The following is a 12306-nucleotide window of genomic DNA, read 5'->3' on the forward strand; positions in this document are numbered from 1 at the left end:
TATATATATATATATATATATATATATATATGTGTTTCTATCTGTGTGTGTGTGTGTGTATTCTCGTTGTAGTCTTCTAAGAATTTGTTTTCTACAAGCACAGTTTCAAAATATTGTAGCCACCCCAAACAGAACTGTAGTCACTGAAGCCACGAGAGTAGTTCTGTATGGTGGAGTCTATGATGACACTCTCAAAAGTTGGCTCTCCAATAGATTGGTCTCCCTACTTTGGTTGTGTGATCTAGGAGAGCCAAATCGTCTTCTGTGAAAACATTTCGAGTGCTAGGAGAATCATCTTTGTATTTTATAGGAGGTTCATGATTAATTCATAGGCCAGTCTTACTATGAGGTCTGAAAAGCTCAATACACACAAAAATTTTAAGTGTTTGTATTTATTTGTCAACTATGTGTCCAAGATCTATGTATTTTTTGTAGCCATTGCCCATATTAACTCTAAAAACTCGGGTTTTATTGTGACATTTTTAAATTTTCTTCCCATGTCTTAGTAGTTTCATGGAAGGAGCAAAAGAAACAGGGAACTCTCAACTTGTCTCTTTATATTGAGCTACTAACTTGCCCAAGAGGCTCACATAGTCACTTAATCAACAATGTTGTTTGCCCCAAGTACATGACAACTTGTCTAGAGTACTTGTCTGCTGATTAGAAGTTCTTGCCCGAAGAACTTATCAGGAATACTAGCCCTCAACCTAAAAATCGCCTGAAATTCCAAACTTGTATCCAATTATAAGCCTAATTCGCTTCCTATATAGCTACTCACACCAAGTTCAATTTATCTATCCATGTAATCATACTGTGTAACCAATCTTTATAACAAGGGCTTTATTCTCATCCATAAGTAGAAGGTTAGTGCTTGAGCTTGAGGTTTATGTAATCTTATATTTTGAGCAGAAATGCTTTCAGAATGTCGATGTTTTGAACTTTAGCTATTTATTGCAGTAAAACAATTTCTTTTTCTTTGACAGATTCTATACTATTATTGTAAACTTGTTATTTCTCTTAAAGAGAGCATTTTAGTAGCTCCATTGGCTTTTATACTTTCTGCAGGTTCAAATAAACTTTGTGAACAATTTACTGAAACTCTAGACTTGGGGGAGCTGAAATTGTAGAATATCTCAAGGGCCTTCTTTACACGTTGCTGACAACGATAAGTGATAAGAGGGAGAGTCGAGAGAATCAATTTTCCCCCGACAAGCATTCTTTTGTGAAATAATTTTTAGGATTATTTTTGCACTATATAATAAGGGTGGGTTTTCATGCATACCACCATTTTTTTTTTGCATTTACACATGTAGCACCTAACTTTTAGTATTTATTTAACACTTAAATCTTTATCATCACGTCTAGGGTACTTTTCATACCAACTTTTTGCAAAGTAAATTATATCTTTAATTTTTTGTGGATTTGTTTTAATGTGATTATATAAATATATGTAAATAATAGGTGTTATGATTGTTTCTAAAGCTCTTGTTGGTAAATCTCTGTGGAATGTCTGGGTAGTAAATAAATTTTCTGTGGCTTTTCATGTATTCCCCAATAAATTTACAATCAGTACTTGAATCTGCTATTCCTTGATTTGCCCATTACAGCACTCTGAATCTAAAGATTCATGGTCAAAATTTTCTGATATTGTTAATAGTGTAATATTTTCTAGTTTCTGATAAAGTTATCATGTATATAATCAAAACGTAATCTTTGTGGTGATTTCAACATGATTGTTAATTGTTTTTCTCCATCTTTTTGGCCAACTCCTCCATAATCTTGTGATCCTACAAGTTATTTTGATTAATTTAATAACCTCCGGATTGAGATTTTTTCGTTCGTGGTTGAATCATTTTAGGACGTAGAGCCCTGTATTGTCTGTGAGTTCATACAACCTAAAAAAGATTATATTTTAATAGGTGATGATAGATTAGTTGCTATAACTTGAATTCTTATTATCTTTCCTGAAACTTTGGTAGAGGAAGAAATAATTTTTTGGATGGAGGGTTTTTTGGTTCGAGTCCTCCAAAAAAGTCCCCCTTATCTGGGTTTCAAGCGGCGTCATAAATATGGATGAATGTATGAACTCTAATGTAATGATGGTCTTTTTTGGTGGATGGTTTACTTCGAACTCGGTTTGACCACTTTAGCAGGTGTGCTCTATTGGACCACTTTGACAAGTGGGCTCAATTTTAGAGTATGTATATAGAAACTTTGTTTGGGTTCATGGTCATATTTGTTTATACACTCTGCAGTACTTATAATGAAGTTAGCCTATATTGCAGAGCTAATTGAAGCAATGAAAAGAAAAAAAGAAAAAAAAAAGCTAGCTTTTGTAATCTAAGCGCCATTAACCCTAACAATCATCTAAAAGTATTTTGTTTGTATTAAGGGAAATTTACACACATACCACACTAATCATATGCATTTACATATCTAATACCAAAAGTTTGATATTTAAATTCCGCTTTTGCTTTAAATAAGTTAACTATATGCTTCAAACTGACGTTTGTTATGTGCTGCAGTCTAGCTTGCCTCAACTCTTGAACTGGATATTGCCCTTGGAGGAGAAAATTTAGGTTTGAATTTCTTAATTCAAATTTGTTAATGATAATTTTTTAAGATAAATATAACATGCGATTAATTAATTTGTTTACAGATTATATTTAGTTTCAAATAATTTAATAAAAATTTTCGATGAAGTAGTTGGGTGGGTGGGATGTTGAGAGGTGTCACTGTAATAAGTTCCATCATTTTGATTTTATTTGTTTAGTTTTGTACTTCAAACCTGCTTTACTTGTGGAACCAAAATAACAATATAAACGCTTTTCTAGAAGATGAGAAAGCGAGGGTGCTTGATTTTTGCGTTCCATCATTTTGATTTTATTTGTTTAATTTACGTTTGTGATCTGCTTTACATGCTGAACCAATCTTGTGATATACCATATCAAAGCTTTTCTAGATGAAGGGGATGGAGAAGTGTTACTTACGTTCCATCATTTTCATTTCATGTTGAACCAACCTAGAGAATATCATAAAACCAAAGTATTTATAAGGGAAGAATACCAATTAATTAGTGTGATAAGTTAGTGCGGGTTCATAGAATAAAATGGCATGATAGTAATGTTAAAGTGATGGTATAAATTAATGTGGGCTCATTAAGCTAAAGGATGTCAGAAGGATTGAGAGAGAAGTTTAGTTTTATGAGCAATTAAGATTGTTTGTTGCCTGGCCATCAGCGTCGGGTTGCCATTGCTTGGTGGTGATTGTTTAATTGCCTTCACCTAATAATCTTGCCCAACTTTCCTCGCTCGACTAAAATCACCAAATCACCTTCACTCATCTATTGTTGTCGGACCAATATTTTTTAACTAAGATCTTCGGACTGCCATCACTCAACAATAGTCTGGCCACCATTGTTTATATATGAATTTGTAAACACAATTATTTGAATAAGATTTCCTGAGCAGTGTTAGTCGTTCTCCACAGTTCATCAACGATTGCTCAACAACATGACCACTTAATCACGTTCTTTCATTTATGATTGTTTGAATATTGTCATTTTGATGTCATCCCCATCAAATATTACTTGAACCATCGCTTCACTAAGGTCGCTTGAATGCCATAGCCCATCTATAGTCACTCAACCTCCATTACTCGGCTATGGTTCATCGTGTGTCATTGATTGCTTGCCATTTGTCACCCTTCTATAGTTATCCAACTTTCTTTGCCCATCTATGATTGATCTATGATTGCTCAACTATTGTCACTTAATTATGGTTGCCTTACTATTGTTGCCTAACAATGACCCTTGATTGTTTGGCTAGTTTATTATCACTTGACCATCTCTGTTTGATTATGAGTTCATGAATGTTATCGCCCATCAGTTACCGCATGACCTTTATTGTACGAATTTAGTCTACCTACTATTGTTGCTCGACCTCTATCTCGTGTTTGTCTTTGCTCAGTCACATTCTTGGGATTATAGTCACCCAATCATAGCTACTTGACTGTGGCCCTCAACTACCATAGTTTGACTATAACTTCTCAAATGCAATCACCCAATTACGATTATCCTACCATAATCATTCAACTATGATTGTCCAACCACCATAGCTTAACTACTATCGCGAGCATCAGTGATCTATGATCTCTTGACCACAATCACTCGACTAAAGTTGTTAGATTGTCTTCACCAAACTACATTCTCTTAACTATCTTTGCTCGAGTACAATCTCTTAATAGCTAAATGTTTGTTAATTTTGATGCTTGCTATCCCCTATAAGATAAATGTATGGCGTCAACGTATGCCATCATTTATACGACAGATGCATGTAGTTGATTTTTGTTATCACTTATATAGTCAATGCAATTCGTCAAAACCAACATTGACACCAGGTAATTTCATCATCTTCCATTAAAAACAACATCAACACACACAATAGACACTAAGGTCACTCTATGTTCATCCCAAGATTATATTGAACTCTTTGGTCTCTTACTTGCTTTCTTCACGGGATAACCATTGAACAAGTTATTATTTGATCTCCAGAAGAAAACTCCAAGCCTCCGAATATATTCTAATTTCATCGTAAAATTTATTCTATATAATTCATGTCTATTATATCATACCAATATCTTTAATAATTATGGGAATGGGCTTCTTTTTTTTTTCTTTGTGAAATTTTGACATAAGAAATTTAGATACCTCCTATAAAATACTTCTTTTATATATATGTAAGTATTATATCTTTGTACAAAAGGCCTTAATCTTGATTAAATTTGGTCTATAAAATGCTCATATATTTTCTAATCTCTTTCTCTTCACAACCATTTTTTTTAATGGCTTAAAAAAAATGAAATACAACATAACAAGTGAATAGCCATGTTAAATGATGACATATTTTGAGAAGAAAAAAAATGAAATAAATTTAGTAAATTATAAGCAACATTAAACCAACATAACAAGTAGAATAGCCAAACAAAGCCTTATCCATGTTAAAGAATCAGAATTTATAAAGAAAAAAAAAACTAAGATTTTAGTTGGGATCAATTTTTTTTTAAGTTAAAAAAATACTTATTTACTATTCTTCTTACATATTAAACTCTTTGTATTAGAAATAAATAATTAAATTCTCTAATGCTCAACATAATTTTAATATGTTTTGAATGCTGTTAGCAATAAATATATTTTATTATAATATTACAAACATCTTTATTTCAAATTAAAACATAAATAAAATAATAAAAATAAAAAATAATAATAGAAATGATCCTAGCCTCAAAATGACCCATGAATGTATATAAATAGCTAAAATTAAATCTCTAATGATTGTTATTATGTGGAGCATGATAGCATCGATCATTTGCCAACTCAGAGATCATAATTTCATCGATCAAGCTCGTGGTGAGTTTGTCAAAGATGGGAGTACGCAACGCTACAGCATCAGCGTTGTAAAGCTACTATAACACAGTGGCTGCGTTGTGGCAGTATTTTTGCAGCGCCAGAGTGTTATTCCCAGAGAAAAAATTATGCTGAAACTTGACAGCGCCAGAGTGTTATTCCCAGAGAAAAAATTATGTTGAAACTTGAGAGCATGATGTTACACGTTACCATAGTAACACCTTAGAGCTACATCACAAAGCCTTAAAATTGCAACGTAGTTAAAAGCATTTTTTTGTAGATTTTGGTGATTCTTTTTCATGGTCAAACAAGAAGAATGACCAAAGCAGTCCTGAAGATTGGTGACTTTTGATAGTATGTTCTTAGGTAGTCGAAGTTGAATTTTACATTCTCTTGTACAAGGAGTGAAGTGTGAGTGTCTAGTATGTCCAAAGTGTGAAAATGATTGAGTTTTTCTGCATGTTGGAGCATCAATATAGATATATTAATGTCATAGCATTGTATAAAAATTTATCACACACACAAATCAAACAAAAGCTAATAGAGGGAAAACCAAAGATTTTCGTACGTGGAAAAGATGAAATAGAAAAAACCAATGAGCCTAGCCCAACTGAAATGGTTCTACTATTCAAATGTATGTTACAATACATTGTTTTACCTCCAAAGTAACTCTAAGAAAGCAACACAAATTAATTAGTATTAGGGTTATGAATTTAGCTTGAAGATCTTTTATCGCTGAAAAATTTATTCAAATTTTAGCTCAGATTGATATCAGATTGAAATAATTGAGCTGAGCCACAGGCAAAAATTGTGGATTGAATTTTTTTTGTTACCTTAGCTCAGATCAAAATTTGATCGTTAACCACCCTAGTGATGTTAGGGTTGTGAATTCAGCAAATTTTGCTCAAGATATTTAATCATTCAAAAATTGATTTGAATTTTGGCTCAGATCGAGATCAGATTGAAATAAATGAGCCAAACTACAAGCTAAAATTTTGGATCGAATTTTTTCAAGTAAATTTTGAGACTGAGCTTGAAATTGGATAATTAACAACCCTAATTAGCACGATAAGTCAGTGCGTAGGATAGTAATATTAAATTTTAGGTAAATTTAATCTCACTTTTTAAGCTATCTTAAGTCACAAACATTGAGATAGATGTTTTTTTTATGAGTATGATACGTCACCAAAGAATATAGTTAATCAAGCACAAATCTCAATGCATATATATCAAAATTAGAAAAATTAAGGCATTAAATTGTGAATCATCCTAATTCAAATTTCAATAGGTTTATAATCAAATTGAATGTTTCAGTGAGGTGAACCTAATGACATTAAAGTGTTGCAATCAAGTCCAAATAAACTTAGAACAAGCACTTAAGTTATAGTTAAAAATTTTGATGCTACAGTTGGAGAATTAAATGATCTAAATACGTAGTAGTGTCATATCAAATCGAGCTTCTTGATCTGATGCAGTCAATGAGCCTAAGATCACTTAATTATGATATCATAAATACAATAAAAAATATTAAAAACAAAAATCTCACAATTAAGGATAACACTTCAATTAAAGATAACACTCAAAATACAAAAAAATACTAAAACCCTTAGGGTTTGTTTGGGACAACAATACCTTATTAATGAGTTGTTGATCAACAGCTGATCCAGATAAGCTGGTTGGTCCTTTGATTTGTGCTGTTGAAAAATAATTATTTTACAGTTGTTTCTGGTTAAATAACAACACAAACCAGAACACAAAGCACCCGAGGCCAAGCACACACAACCACACACACACCCACAACCAAACACATCATAGTTGTATGCTAGACATGTAAATTTTAAGCCCACAGTCAAATAAAACCACTATATACAGTCACACACACACCCACAACCAAATACAACCATCATATAGATACCCACAAACCACTTACAAGGAAGCCATAACAATACAACAACACAAACAACCAATCGCAATGAGGAATCGCGCAAAGCCACAAGATACAACGCTATTCACCCCAATTCACTTTCACACATTCTCCAAATTATCAGTTGAAAAATCTCGCAATGAAAGTCATTTCATTGAAAAATCGCCATAAATTGCATATGAAAAATCATTCCATCAAAATTACTTGCAGAGCACATTAACTATAGGTTGGAGGGAGGAGGAAGGGTTGAAGGGCACAACTAATCGCGAGATATGATCAACCGAGGGAGAGAAGCGAGCAAGGAGTTACCTAGGGCAGAATAGGGTTCGAGCGAGCAGACAAATCAACAAAAGGGAACGAGAGTAATAAGAGAAGTTGAGAACATAGGCCCAGAAAGGGTTCCAGATAAGCAGCCCAAACGCATGAAACAAATGCCTCTTGGGTTTTTTTCAAAACGCCAACTGCATTTACAAGCTGCCCCAAACGGGGCCTAAGTTGTCCAACGGAATGTTTTGAATTTTGATGGTATTAATAGAAAATGTCACTCCCAAAATTTATGACCAGGTCTCTGCTTTTTAAATTACAAAAAAGTTCAGATGTATGGATGATTCTTGGGCTTTACTTGACCACCCCATATCATATCAACACTCGATCATCTCAATCAAACAACATATGTCAGATCGTTGCAACTAAACCATCACCGTCGGGTTGCCACAGCTTGGCTGCCATTGGCTGATTACCATCATCGAACTATTGTTATTCGACCTTCATCACCGTACTACAGTCTCCAAATCACTTTCACTCATATATGGTTGCTTTATCAATATATTCTAGTTACGATCCCCATACCACCATCACTTAACTATAGCCCTAGTAAATTTGTCTATGTATGGTCCCGCGAACACTATCACACGATTAAAATTTTCTCGACACTATTTCTTGACATCCTTGACTCGTCTACAATTGCTCAACCATCATTGCATGGCCACTCAATCACCATCTTATATTTATCGTTGTCCGACCATTATTGATTGGCTATGGCCCCCACCAACAATTACCTCCTTTTAATCTCCCACTTATCATACCCAACAATCATCGCTTCTCTACGATCGTGCAAATATCATTGCCCATCTACAATCACTCATCCTCCATCACCTGACTACAGTTCATTTCACATCCACAATCATTGGTATTTAAATTAATAATAATAATAATAATAATAATAATAATAATAATAATAATAATAATAATAATAATAATAATAATAATAATAATAATAATAATAATAATAATAATAATAATAATAATAATAATAATGACAATAATGAAACACAATAAACTGTCAAAAACCAATGGTATTCAAATTGCTTACGAAGATAGAAAAACAGAAATTTAAAAGTTCAAATCCCACCTACGACGGTGCTGCATCTGCTAAATTTATGAAGGAACTGCACTTCAGCTCTCAGTCACACAATTCAATTCAATTCAAACGATCAAATTACATCCAATCGTGGCACCATCAATTGGATTCAACTCATCCGAATTGAATAGTATTGTATGACCTCCAGAGCTTCAAACTGCATGAATATAATCTACACCTTATTGATCGAAAAAATAATGTGATCCGAGTAACAGACATGATGTAGCGGGAAGTAGCGGATATCACGACGTAATACTTTATCCCCATGTCGATACCACCTCAAAAACTCTGGGAGCTCGAACTCCAAAGCTTGGCGTTTTCAAATCCATTCTTCCCGAGCCTATAATCCTCAAAAGTCTGCTGTATCTCCTTCTGCGAATTCATAACAAACGGCCCGGAGAGCTGACGCCGAAGGCCTCCCCTGCTATGATGCGCACGTCGACGCCATTCTTGTTCACTCTTGTTATGTCTTTGCTTTGCAGCTCTTGGTAGTTTGGTTCCACCCTGTACAGATTGGAGGAAGCTTCATGTTTAGGCTGTTTACTCCTGGTCCGAATTTATGTTTTCATGCATTGTTATGGCGCCATATTTGTAAAAATTTAAGTTTGTGTTAGATATGTAAATACATAAGAATTGAAATATATGGATGTATATGTTCCTAAATAATATTAAAGTTCTTATTTTGCTTAAACTTTCTTCCTTGATAATACAAGGATTGAAGTATTTGATGGATACTATTGATGTTTGAAAAGTAGAATTTAGGCTGTTAAAACTTTTCAAATAATAAATCTCAAAAAATAATAATTGTAGTCAATGTTAATTTTTTTAAATAAAATTATATTGTTTGAATAAAATAAGATTGAACAAGTGAAATGTAATTGATAGATAATATTAATAAACGAGCAACATTGCCTTCGAGATTAGATTGTTATCTACAGATAAAATGAATCGAACTGCAACTTGGTTAAGGATTGAGAAGAATACATTTTGTCTTTGGAGGAGAGGTTGATCCAAAGCTGGAGGCCTTTCTGAACTCCATCGCCGGCGGGCATTTCTGAGTGGACTATTCCCCTGCCGGCGGTCATCCACTGGTGAAAGAAAGTTTGGGTCAGGAGTTGTATGTAATTTGATTTTTTGATGAAAAAATTGCTCCTTTTTTTTCCTTTGTTTTGTAGAGAAACGGAAGAGGAAGAAGTGAAAAACTGACCTGGAGATCGCCGGCACTGATGGTTCCCTTGTGGCCTGAAAAGTCCTGGTGGGTGAAGGCTCCCTGACATTAAATAGAGGAACAAAACATTAGCTTCTTTTTTTGAAGAGATTTGATTGATTACTTGAGCGAAATTAATGTACGTACCTCAAGCATGTATGTTACAGTCTCGAAACCTTGAGGAAGAAGATTAAGAACAGAGAAGATAGATTCTATTTAGTGAAACAGAATTTTTAAAATAATGAATTAAAGATTCATTTTTATATGCATTCCTGACCTCTGTGAGGGTGATCTGGAAATCCAGCAGGGCGAGAAACTGCAAGTTTGCCAAATCATTCAGTTACCAATTTCTAAAAACAGAGAAAACAGACCAGGAAAACAAAAATGTACCCGAGAACTCATCCAGGAGAAGAAAAGGATCAAAATTTCTCAACTCTGGCCTGCGAAACAAAAAAACAGAGAAAATTCAATTAATAAAAACTCTTGGAAAGTAACAGCACAGAGAATAAAAACAGGAGAAACACCTTCCAATGCTTCGTCGAACTTTGGCGCCATCGCCTTCCTGCTGTTGCTTGGCCAATACCTTTTTCACCACATGCCTCGGTTTTTGAAGCTCTGGAGTTTCGTAATTCTCAGCGATTCGATCGGCTGAAGCTCTCGACATGATGGTGGTGAAGCTGTTGCTCTGTTCTGAAAGAAAAGGTCTCGCTTTGGGGAAGATGAAGGGAGGAGAGCAGAAGAATGCTGTGACGAGGAAAGGAGAAGACAAGAGAAAGATGCTTTTTCTATTATTTGGTGTTTTAGGGAAGAGGAGAGGGGCTTTTATAGAGAAGAAGCGCGGCCTCATGCCGCCCATTACCATGATCCAACCCACACGAATGAATGATTCTAGAGAGAGAAAAAAAAGAAGGTTAGAGATAGAGAGAGAGTGTGAGTTTCTTGTTCTTGTTCCTCTTCTTAAATTGATGCAAAGATTTTTTCTTTTTGGAATTTATTGAGACCGAGTTGGCAGGTGGAGGAGGAATACAAAAGAACAAATATGTAAAATAAAAGTTTATTTGGTAAGAAAAGAGTTGAAAGCGCGGTCTGCCTCTCTCTCTCTCTCTCTCTCTCTATAGGACTAAAAGTGATGATGTCATTCTGATGTCACAATGAGGTGGGCGCGCCTTCTACTTCAAGGGATATAATAAGCACCTCTAAAGAAATTAAAAATAAACGGAAAATAGCCTGGGGTTTCTTCGCGCAGCTGGAGCTTATTAAATAATCTATTGATAACTTATGTGCGATGATTATTATAAATTTTAATTTTTTTTAGAAAAGTCAGACTGCTGTCAGAAAGTTTCCACCGGACCTATATAAGTGCGGTATGAGAACGCTGTTTTCAGAGTTTGAAAACGCATAAGCTGTCAAAACGCAGTTTACCCAAACAGATCAGGTGTGTTTTTAAAAGCAGTTTACCCAAACAGATCAGGTGTGTTTTCAAAAGCCACCGCACCAAGTAAACTGCCCCAAATGGACCCTAAATTCTATTGATTTAAGAAAAAAACTTTTATATCCAAAAATTAAATTTTAGCCACGTACTTTGAGCAATTTTTATTTATAAAAAAGTTATTACAAGATTTTGAATGGCTTAAATTAAAAGATAAGGCAATTTGATCCTGAATATTTGAAATTTCAATGCATTCTAATAATAACATCAAATAATTTCATTTCATTTAAAATACTTTAAATTGATTTTGTTAGTTATAGGATAAATTTAGAAGTATCTATTTGTGTTTAGAATGTAGTAAAATAATCTTGTTCGCATGGTGCTTGTGTTTTATAGGCGATGACAATATTTGATTGTTATCATGGTGGTAAGTAGCGGTGACAAGTTGAATAGCACGACAATGTGATAGGCGACAACTATTTTGTATCAGAGATAACTATCCTTAGAGCCTTAATTGATTTTTGAGAATAACATACTTAAAAAATCAATAAAAATTTCTGAAAACAAAGAAATAATAATAGCTATTAGAGTTGGGAATAGGGCTGTCAAAACGGCTCGTTGTTCGCGAACAGCTCGTGTTCGGATTGTTAAGAAGTTTGTGTTTGGCTCGTTCGCTAAGTTAACGAGCGAACACGAAAGAGCAATTACGAATGAACAAATTGGTCGTTCTTGTTCGGTTCGTTTTGGCTCGAAATACTACTAATCAATTATATATATATATATATTTTATGAGTAGTATTTTTTAAAAAAGTTAATTGACTACAAAACTACAAAGATTTATAATCAATTAAAAGTATTAATAAAGAACATAGAGTAAACATTATTAAATTAGATTCAAATGATGTTTTAAATCTTGTCTCAA

At 33.9% G+C, this 12306-nt stretch overlaps 1 pseudogene; it reads right to left on the reverse strand.

Moving 5' to 3' along the window:
* Positions 1-8676: 8676 nt before the first annotated feature.
* LOC110030859 lies at positions 8677-10901 on the reverse strand (annotated as a pseudogene).
* Positions 10902-12306: the final 1405 nt, after the last annotated feature.

Source organism: Phalaenopsis equestris, unplaced genomic scaffold (genome assembly GCF_001263595.1).
Source record: "Phalaenopsis equestris unplaced genomic scaffold, ASM126359v1 Scaffold000002, whole genome shotgun sequence".
In the NCBI taxonomy this organism is placed as follows: domain Eukaryota; kingdom Viridiplantae; phylum Streptophyta; class Magnoliopsida; order Asparagales; family Orchidaceae; genus Phalaenopsis; species Phalaenopsis equestris.